This window comes from Oncorhynchus kisutch, linkage group LG13 (assembly GCF_002021735.2).
Source record: "Oncorhynchus kisutch isolate 150728-3 linkage group LG13, Okis_V2, whole genome shotgun sequence".
NCBI classification, from domain to species: domain Eukaryota; kingdom Metazoa; phylum Chordata; class Actinopteri; order Salmoniformes; family Salmonidae; genus Oncorhynchus; species Oncorhynchus kisutch.
This window is the reverse complement of record NC_034186.2, coordinates 44,972,782-44,983,731: the sequence shown is the minus strand read 5'-3', so window position 1 is coordinate 44,983,731 and position 10,950 is coordinate 44,972,782.

Genomic DNA, 10,950 nt, shown 5'->3' with positions numbered 1-10,950 from the left:
ATTGAATATTATTTTAAAGTGCTTTTTAAGGTTTTCCTAAAATGAATAATTCAACACAATGCCTGAATGTAAAACTTGCCTTTGTGACAGCTGAAAATATTTATCATAAAAAAAGATATTTCCACCCAACCTTTTTGTGAGATTATGATAACAACCATATGATTTCCCTATCTAAAACAAATCAATGTAAATAATACACAATATACTAATTTACCTAATTTGTGGAATGTCCAACACAGGTGTGGAGGGTCACCTGCGTGTGAGAATCACCAAAGTGAACTGCCTGGATTTTACTGGTGTATTTGCACAGATAGTTCTCTCAGTGGCACAACTTTGGTTTTAGACATGGGGGGGGGGGGGGGGGGGGAGAAATAATTATTATAATTTGTTTAATCCGTGCATGGTCCTAAAGCACACCGTTGCCTCATTTTGTATCACATTCAAGGGGACAAAAATGCTGTGAAAGTTACTCCCCTGAGTTCTCTGCAAAGTCAACATGCACGATGATCTCTTTCCGCAGATTCTCTTCGTCTGGAGTATTGGTGTCGAATGTTGTACATGTTTCCCCAACTTCTCTTTCAATCCTTTGGAGAAGTCCTCCAGCAGAATATGCAGTGTGCCACACAAATGTCAAATGTTCAGTGATTTACTCCATGTTTCCCTCTTTGTTTTTCCTTCTCTCTCTCTCTCTCTCTCTCTCTTCAGCTTTGTTTTTCCACTCAAACCACCATGTCTGCTCACCAGCATCAAAGTCCGATTTCGAAGCTCTTTGGTTTGGCAAAGGGAGAACTTGCACTCTTTCTTCGGGTTCTCCCAGCACAAAGACTCAATAAGGTTCCCATTGTTGCTGCAGCTGATCACTTTGCGATGCTGTAGTTTGTCCCCCATGGACTGGAGGTTGGCGTGGGTTTTGGCATGGGTCCCTATCCTGGACCGTTTGGCTTGACACCCCAAAAATACATCTTTTAAAGAATTCATAGTAGGACATCTCTGAATATTCCCTCTTAAAATCCTGAATTGTGCCATTCAAGAAGCACTTCTGCCCCCCCCCCCCCCCCCTTTCCTCATTAGTGTCCTTTTTCCCCAGTTGTTGAACTGTTGTTCATAGAATCGAGTGATTTTCTCCTCTGTGGCTGTTCTAATTGTGTTAACCTGCTTTTTCCTGGAGTATTGACTTGTTGGCCTGTTTTCATTTGCCCTCAACGCTTTTGCTGAAAATCTAAATTCTCTGTTTGCAGCTTTGACCAGGCCATACTTTCTCAGGATGTTGCCTCTGAGCATTTTTAAGCCACTTGTTTGTCCTCTGGCAATGCACTTAAAAAATAAAAAAAACTTTTGCTTTAACTCTGCAATGATGGCATTTTGAAACAATAAAATCCTTCAATTTCTTCAGAGTTCCCTTCATTTTCTGTTTTGTCTTTGTTGAATCTTGTCTATCCATTTTCACCTATAGTTGAGCATACCTTTTTTTTGGTATTTCTCAGTTTTCCATTAAGCTTTTATCAAGTATGACTTTTGTCATGCAAGGATCTCTATGTTTCTGAGTGACTTCTTCCAACCTTTTTCCTTCCAGCAAGTATTAGACTTCTCTTTTCTGTTGCAGATTGTTACGCACACTTCTTGGTTGGGGGGGGGGAAACGCAACACCCTGCTACACTCAACTCCCCATGGAGTGAAAGAGGTATGTGACTGTAGGTACGGGTAAGGATGACAGAGGCAGAGAATATTACCTTTAACAGGGAATTCATTCTTCCTTCACAAGGTAATTTGGGGAAAGGGGCTGGACGGAAACAAAGCAAAGAAAGTAAGAGTTAAAGAGCCCCCTCTCCTACCTTACCTACCCACTACTTATTCTTAACGCCACCTGGTGAGCTAACCAAATACAGGGGGTGGTTCGCCCAGGTCTTACCAAGTGTACATAGACTGAGTACATACTACGGGTATATGTATGCCCGCAGGCCTCTTGCCTAAACACTCCCAAGGTGCCTTCCCCTTTCCCTAGGGGAACAAAAACAGAATAATTACTAACATAAAGTGAGCAATTTCAATAATCAAAAACACAGTCCTTTTGACATACACATTCCTCTGCAGGACCGGCTACAAAACACTTTACAACAAATTATACAGACCCCACAACAAAACACAGGAAATACAAAGAAGCTCTCTCTTCCTCAAAGGAACACTGGCTTTTCAAGCTGCAGAAGGAGTTTGTAATTGAAAACAGCTGTTTCCCCTGACGAGAGGGAGGGTTCAGAGCTCCAATCGTCAATGGGGCCGACCAATCGGCTGCTTAGAATCCAGGAAGCCATTTCCTGAAATACACTCATACAAGCACATACAAACCCAAAACAACACAAAAACTGGGGAACATAACACAGATGATGAGGAAGGGGTATAATAAGGGCATGCATCAGGGCAGGTGAGTTAGGGGCAGGTATGATGGCCTCATGTTCTGGCTGCAGGTCATCTAGTGACTAAGGTGTTGTGTGTTACCTGATAGGTAGGTCTGCATTGCAACTGTTTTCTTTAAAGTCTGTCATCTATTCCGTTGGTTGCATTTCCATTGCCATCTCTTGCTTCTTTGTTCTCGCTTTGTAAGCTTAAAGATGGATATCACTTCTCCCTTCTCTTTTTTCTTCCAGTATCTCTCCCTGTCTTTTTGCAGATGTTCCTGGTATCATATAGGATCGTTTTTTATTTTGTTTCTGTCTCCGACCTCTGTGCTGTTTTATGTGGCATATTCTAAAAACAAAGGAATACAAGTTAAGTTTTCCAATTGTGCACACCTTGGAGCATTTTCTAGATTAAAGTAATTTTAAACATGATTAAATAAGCCTAAAGTAAAAAGTAATAACATAATGGATTTTTGTCATTTCCACCACGTTCTGTCCTTTCCATCACAGTTAAGTTTGTGATGGAAATGACTGTGATGGAAATGACTGTGATGGAAATTACGCTTCTGCTGTTTTTGGAGATACACGACAGACTGCTTAGCATGCTTTGGCCAGTATTACAGCTAGCATATGGTTTACACTAAATACATCAAATATATATATATTTTTAAATCTAAATTCTACCACAAATTATAGAAATTGTTGGCTGTTTGGAAATGACTGACAATAAAAATATTCTCCACACAAACAATATTTACCTCGGTTTTTCTTCAACTTCTGGACGTCACAACTGGAACAACTGTCCTCTACAGCCATGTGCTTCAGTGTCACAATATGTTTCCATAATAACTTAGATTCTCTTGACAAAACTTTATTAATGAGGAATTTTCCCTCAGTGGTAGAAATGACACCACTACCAAAGGACAGGTATATTTTGTGTAAATAACAATATAAAGGGCATACTCACAATAAATATTGATATAGATTGAATTTAATTGATTCTTTCTCTAGAAGATAACATTACATCATGTGTAATTATTAATGTGTTCTCATGGGAAAACATAGTAGAAGCTCAAAAGTCTGGGTCAGGGACAAGGACAAGGGCAGAACAGTGAAATCGAGGTGTAAAATGCATCTGAAAAGTAACTAAAATACTTGATAGAGAGGTGTTGAAAAAAATGGGGTGATTTATAGTGTGAACTTAATAAAAACGTTTTTTTTAATAAAATCCCCAAAATTGACCCTGAGGACATAGAAGTTCCCGTAGTTGCAGAATTACTCGTTATTATCTTCTATTTTGCCAAAAGGCATATGTCTATATAGGCCTCAAATTAAAAACAAAACAAAACAATCTGTTCTATTAGTTGACGATATGACACATTGGCCTCTCATCTTATAAATTCCTTGCAGAGTATCAGATGTCACAATGACTGGGTGTTTTACATCTCTGAATCACATATCAAGCCCAATCTGATTGGGCAACCATAAACGTGACTGTAAAAAAGACGGGTTGGTATGCAATTAATAGCCTATCAATTCTCATAAAAAGTCTGAAAATATAGGACAAATAAGTCTGGACACCCGATGAGTCGACCTGACCTTCATATTTCTAGTTGAAACTTTTCCCTGACGTTTGTTCACAATAAGATATTGAGCTGGCCTACCGACATCCTAACTGAGTCTAATCAGGAATGCGACATCATTTTAGTGTACCGCACGCCATGGGCGTTACATTTACCGAAAGGTTGCAAGATCAAATCCCTGAGCTGACAAGGTACAAATGTGTCATTCTACCCCTGAACAAGGCAGTTAACCCACTGTTCCTAGGCCGTCATTGAAAATAAGAATTTGTTCTTAACTTCTTATGGTATAGGGGATGCTTGCCAAAAACCAGGGAAAATGCAGCGCGACAAATTCAAATAAATTGATATAAAAATCTAACTTTCATTAAATCACCTATGTAAGATACTCAATTAAAGCTACACTCGTTGTGAATCCAGCCAACATGTCAGATTTTAAAAAGGCTTTTCGGCGAAAGCATAAGAAGCTATTATCTGATGATAGCACAACAGTAAACAAAGAGGGTAGCATATTTCAACCCTGCAGGCGCTACACAAAACGCATAAATAAAATATAAAACATGCCTTACCTTTGACGAGCTTCTTTTGTTGGCACTCCAATATGTCCCATAAACATCACACTTGGTCCTTTTGTTCAATTAATTCCGTCCATATATATCCAAAATGTCAATTTATTTGGCCCGTTTGATCCAGAAAAAAACAGCTTCCAAAATGCGCAACGTCACTACAAAATATTTCAAAAGTTGCCTATAAACTTTGCCAAAATATTTCAAACTACTTTTGTAATACAACTTAAAGTATTTTTAAACGTTAATAATCGATCAAATTGAAGACGGGTCTATCTATGTTCAATACAGGAACACAACAAACCAAGCTACTTTTCAAGGCTTGCGCAACTCTCAACAGTGTTACGCAGTTCCTAGTTGGCCCTACTTCTTCATTGCACAAATGAATAACCTCAACCAAATTCCAAAGACTGGGGACAATAAGACTGGGGACAATATAATAATATGCATATCTTATATTCTTGGCATGAGTAGCAGGAAGTTGAAATTGGGCACACTATTTATCCAAAAGAAAGTTAACTGACTTGCCTAGTTAAATAAAGGTAATAAATAATTACATTTCTATCATGTTAAATGAGTGCAGTTGATACATTGTATAACAAATTTTGCTTCACCCAAGTGTAGCACATTTTGTAAGCATAGGTGGCAGAAATGATGAAAATTAGGATATCTAGCTAGGGCATAGGGTACTAGGGGGTAACGAGCCCCCCCTGTAATTCACATTAACGCCACAAGATGTGACAATTATTTTCCCAACACTTTCCTTGGCTGCCACTGCCAGAATAACGAAAACATTATTCTGTATCATCACAACTTTTGGAGATATTTCAACAAAAAATGTTGTGCTACGTTGCTAAAATGTATCAACTTTTGATCAATTTTCACAGAGTGCTAGATAAACGTGACACGTAGACGTGACAGAAAGCCTTAAGATAAAAAATCCACTCGTTTAGAGAGAAAAATTTAGATAATTTTTTTGGTAATTGGATGAGTGTGTTACCCCTTTATGGTTATGAATATGTGAAACCCTATGCCATAAATATAAAAAGTGTAAACTGTAGCCATTTATTTGCCTTTATAGTTAATTTGCCTAAGCATAACCTTCATCCAAGTAAAAACATTTTTCCAAATGTTGCTTTTTTGTGTCAGCAATTAGACATTGTTTTTAGGGGGGGCTTATTATCCCTTAGTAACCCACAGGAGATGCCAAACGGGAGGATTTCTATAAAATATCTTAAATGACCGATCTGCTGAAGTTGGTTACTTAACTAGCCAAGCTAGCTAACTTTAGCGACCTAGCTATTGTTTCTGTTTTGATGCCCTCAAGACTTCTATTGTGTCTGCTTTTTGTGGAGCTGCTGTAGCATAGTTATGAAGTATTTTGGACATTTTCCAATTTTGTTGTTATGCCAGTTATTCTCCTGTTGCTTGGCAGAACTGTGTGTGTGTGTGTGTGTGTGGTGTTGTATTCGGTTCTAATCATTGCCCTTTTGATACCCAGGCTAGAATAACACATTCATTGAATAGCCTAAGTAATTGTTAACTGCATCAGCTGACACTTGCTTGTTGTAGCTTCTTAGCATTCATTTTTGAAAATTAAAGATCTTGCTTGTAGAAGGTGGTGAAAGATATGTACTTGTAACAAATGAGTTAGTAAGTCAGCCAACATTGAACGTAAGGGTACAAGGTAAACCACCTAGCTAAGCAGCTAATGTTACCCTGTGCGTAGCACACGGTGGCTAGCTATCTAGCCATACAGCAAAGGGAGAGGAGAAAGTGGAGTACTGGTAGCCCATTTCTAGATCTGTAGCCATGCCAAAAACTGTCCAACAGTAGCCACGAGGGCATCCCCCCTCAGTGTGCAGTTGTCAGCTACAAGGCCATACATAGAGGTGTGAAGACTGTGTGTGTTCCACTCACTCCAGTCAAGGGCATCTAATACAAGGAGGGGATTTCAGCAGCAGCAAGTGCAGCTCCCAGTTATTCCAGTAGAGCTGAGGCTGGTCTAGGATGAAGCTCAGACGTTTTCCAGACTCCTTAGTGACCAACAAGTGGACAGCTTCTAGCTCTGGTCCAGAGTGTTCCCCCACTAACTCCCACAAAATACCTTGGCTAAACAGCACCTAGCCTTGAGAGTTGGGAAAATATAGTTATTTTAACTTGGCCATAAACCACTCTGGAACTACTAAACTACCTGCGTTACATTCACTGAGCTTTACAACCCTAAAACTAGGCAGTGACATGTTTGAACTGAGCTGTGTATCAGATTCATGGGTCTTAGATTCTCTGCTAAGACTGCCGTGTTGGGAGGGAGGAGAATCCGAACCAAGGAAAATGTGAGACACACAGAGAGCGGGTTCCAGACGTGGACTCAGAGGCTTAGGTGAAGCGTTCAGCTGTTTTGTCGAGTTCATAATTCACTCAGCACATCCTCACATTGCCTTGGTTCCCCTTAGCATCCGGCTATATTTAACTTCCATGCACCATCTATAATATCCTCCGCAAGTGAAGTTACTTCAGGAGCAGCACCTTGAAAATGATCTGTTCTAGAGACGGCAAAGTATTTAGCTGTTTCACCTGATGCCTTTCTGACCTGTGACCTTTTTAGCAAACGGGTTGCTAGTTTATACAGTAGATCCCCCTCCCTTCAATATATCACTCTTTATAGGGACATGGTAGCCTTTTTCTCTATCACTACAGATTGAAAGAGACCAATATCTCCCAGAATTCTTTTGATCGTTTTATCAGAAAATTGAAAGATCTGAATGGTGAGAGTGTTGCATCAGAAATCACTGCCTGCCTCTACTCTCTGATCCAGACAGTCAAGTTGGGAAATGGGCTGTTTTTCTACCGCAGCAGGATGGCATGGAGATTATCCTGTCGCTAGAGTTTCATCGGACTTAGTTGGGCTCTGGGACACATGGTTCTGTCCGTCAAAGTTAGGAAGAAAGCGGTACTGAAGAGATGGCGCCTGCTTTGTGTAGCTGTCTGGACCTGTTTAGGCTAGGAAACCCCACAGATAAATACCACATGGATTGGCAAACTTATAAATGTTATTTGGACATGTTTGCCATGCCGGCGAGTGGTGGGAGGAGCTAGGTGTGTGATGGAGGAGTGAGGGCGGGACTCATCAAGCCCTTTGGCATCTAAGTACAGTGCCTTGACTTATTCAACATTTTATTGTTAGCCTGAATTCAAAATTTATTTTTTTAAATTATTCTCACACTCATCTACATACAATACCCCATAATGACAAAGTGAAATCATGTTTTTAGAAATGTATTGACATTTAAATACAGAAATATCTATTTTACATAAGCATTCACATTCCTGAATCAGTACATTTTAGAATCACCTTTGGAAGCATTTACAGCTGTGTCTTTCTGGGTAAGTCTCTAAGAGCTTTGCACAATTGGATTGTACAATATTTACCCATTATTCTTAAATCAATTCTTCAAACTCTGTCAAATTGGTTGTTGATCATTGTTAGACAACCATTTTCAAGTCTTGCCATAGATTTTTCAAGCAGATTTAAGTCAAAACTGTAACTCGGCCACTCAGGAACATTCACTGTCTTCCTAAAAGCAACTCCAGTGTAGATTTTTTTTATTTTAAACTAGGCAAGTCAGTTAAGAACAAATTATTATTTACAATGACGGCCTACCCCGACCAAACCCTCCCCTAACCCGATGACTCTGGGCCAATTGTGCTCTGCCCTATGGGACTCATGACTGGTTGTGATACAGCCCAGGATCGAACCCTGGTCTGTAGTACTGGTCTTAGACCGCTGCGCCATTCAGGATCCCAAAGATAAATGCGGCCTGGTGTTTTAGGTTATTGTCCTACTGCAAAGTGAACTAATCTTCCACTGTCTGGTGGAAAGCAGACTGAACCTGGTTTTCCTCTAGGATTTTGCCTGTGCTTAGCTCCATTCTGTTTATTTTTTATCCTAAAAAACACTCCCTGGTCCTTAACGAATACAAGCATACCCATAACGTGATGCAGCCAATACTGTGCTTAAAAATATGGAGAATGGTACTCAGTAATGTGTTTTGCAGGATATGTGTTTTGGAATATTTGTATTCTGTACAGGCTTCCTTCTTTTCACTCTGTCAATTAGGTTAGTATTGTGGAGTAACTACAATGTTGTTGATCCATCCTCAGTTTTCTCCTATCACAGCCATTAAACTCTGTAACTGTTTTAAAGTCAAATCAATAGTCAAATCAAATTTTATTGGTCGCATACACATATTTAGCAGATGTTATTGTGGGTGTAGTGAAATGCTTGTGTTCCTAGCTACAACATAGAAGCAATATCTAACAATACACACAAATGTAAAATAGTTTAATTAAGAAATATAGAAATATTAGGATGAGAAATGTCAGAGTCTGGAGTATAAATATATATCTCTGCACGGTTTCCTTCCTCTAGGGCAACTGAGTTAGGAAGGATGCCTATATATTTGTAATCTTGAGTGTAATCCAAAGTGTAATTAATAACTTCACCATATTCAATGTCTGCGTTTTTTTTACCCATCTACCAATAGGTGCCCCTCTTTACAGGGGCATTGGAAAACCTCCTTGGTCTTTGTGGTTGAATCTGTGTTTGAAATTCACTGCTCAACTGAGGGACCTTACGGATAATTGTATGTGTGGTGTACAGAGATGAAGTAGTCATTCAAATATCATGGTAAGCACTACTATTGCACAAAGAGTGAGTCCAAGCAACTTATTATGTGACTTGTTAAGCACATTTTTACCCCCGCACTTATTTAGGTTTGCCATAACAAATGGGTTGAATACTTACTCACGACATTTCAGCTTTTCATTTTTTATTAATTTGTTAAAGTTTTGAAAAAGATAATTCTACTTTTACAATATGAGGTATTCTGGGCCAGTGCTCCAAAAAAATGTAAATGTAATACATTTCAAATTCAGGCTGTGACAGCAAAATGTGGAAAAAGTCAAGGGTTGGGAATCATTTCTGAAGGCACAGTAGATGGTATATCTGCGATGCCTAATTCCCGCTGTTACTTAAAAAAAAAGTATTTTATGTTTATTACCCTGAGCCATTCATCCCACTATTCAGAGGTCGTTGGGAAGTTTTAACCTAATGTGGCGCTACTGGGTGCGATACAATGGGGCACCAATTCATCCTGTCAACTTTAGCCAATCCTGCTCAACTTGGCAGCAATACACATCTCACAGGGGAATGTACTGTAGACCATTATGCAGGAGGACAAATGAGCTGATGAATGATAGCCCAGTGAAATAAGAGCTTAATATCACTTCATCTCTTGTGACCTTTCAACTGTGACTGCTGTGGCAATTCCACCATTGGCCCTCTTGCTTGATCCCTAACCTGTGCCTTTTTGGAGAATGACAGATATGGGTAAGCTATGCAAACACAGCATGTGATTTAACCACATCAGTCATGGTGTGTGAAAGGCACTGGCAGGAAATGGGTTTGGAGTGAGGAGTGGGTCAACAAATTATTTTTTATTTATTTATTTTTTTAAATATTTTTTTTGAATTTCTACCCCTTTTTCTCCCCAATTTCGTGGTATCCAATTGTTAGTAGCTACTATCTTGTCTCATCGCTACAACTCCCTACGGGCTCGGGAGAGACGAAGGTTGAAAGTCATGCGTCCTCTGATACACAACCCAACCAAGCCGCACTGCTTCTTAACACGTATCCAACCCGCGTATCCAACCCGGAAGCCAGCCGCACCAATGTGTCGGAGGAAACACCGTGCACCTGGCAACCTTGGTTAGCGCGCACTGCGCCCGGCCCGCCACAGGAGTCGCTGGTGAGCGATGAGACAAGGATATCCCTACCGGCCAAACCCTCCCTAACCCGGACGACGCTAGGCCAATTGTGCGTTGCCCCACGGACCTCCGTGGGGCAACGTCGCGGCCGGTTAGGACAGAGCCTGGGCGCGAACCCAGACAAGTGCATTAGAGTGTCTAGTTTGAGAAACAGATGCCTCACAGCACAACCGTTTTCAGCTGTGCTAGCATAATTGCAAAAGGGTTTTCTAATGATCAATTAGCCTTTTAAAATGATACACTTCGATTAGCTAATACAACGTGCCATTGGAACACAGGAGTGATGGTTGCTGATAATGTAGATGTAAAAATCTGCCGTTTCCAGCTACAATAGACATTTACAACATAAACAATGTCTACACTGTATTTCTGATCAATTGTATGTTATTTTAATAGACAAAAAATTAGCTTTTCTTTCAAAAACAAGGACATTTCTAAGTGGCCCCAAACTTTTGAACGGTAGCATATACACTGCTCAAAAAAATAAAGGGAACACTAAAATAATACATCCTAGATCTGAATGAATGAAATATTCTTATTAAATACTTTTTTCTTTACATAGTTGAATGTGCTGACAACAAA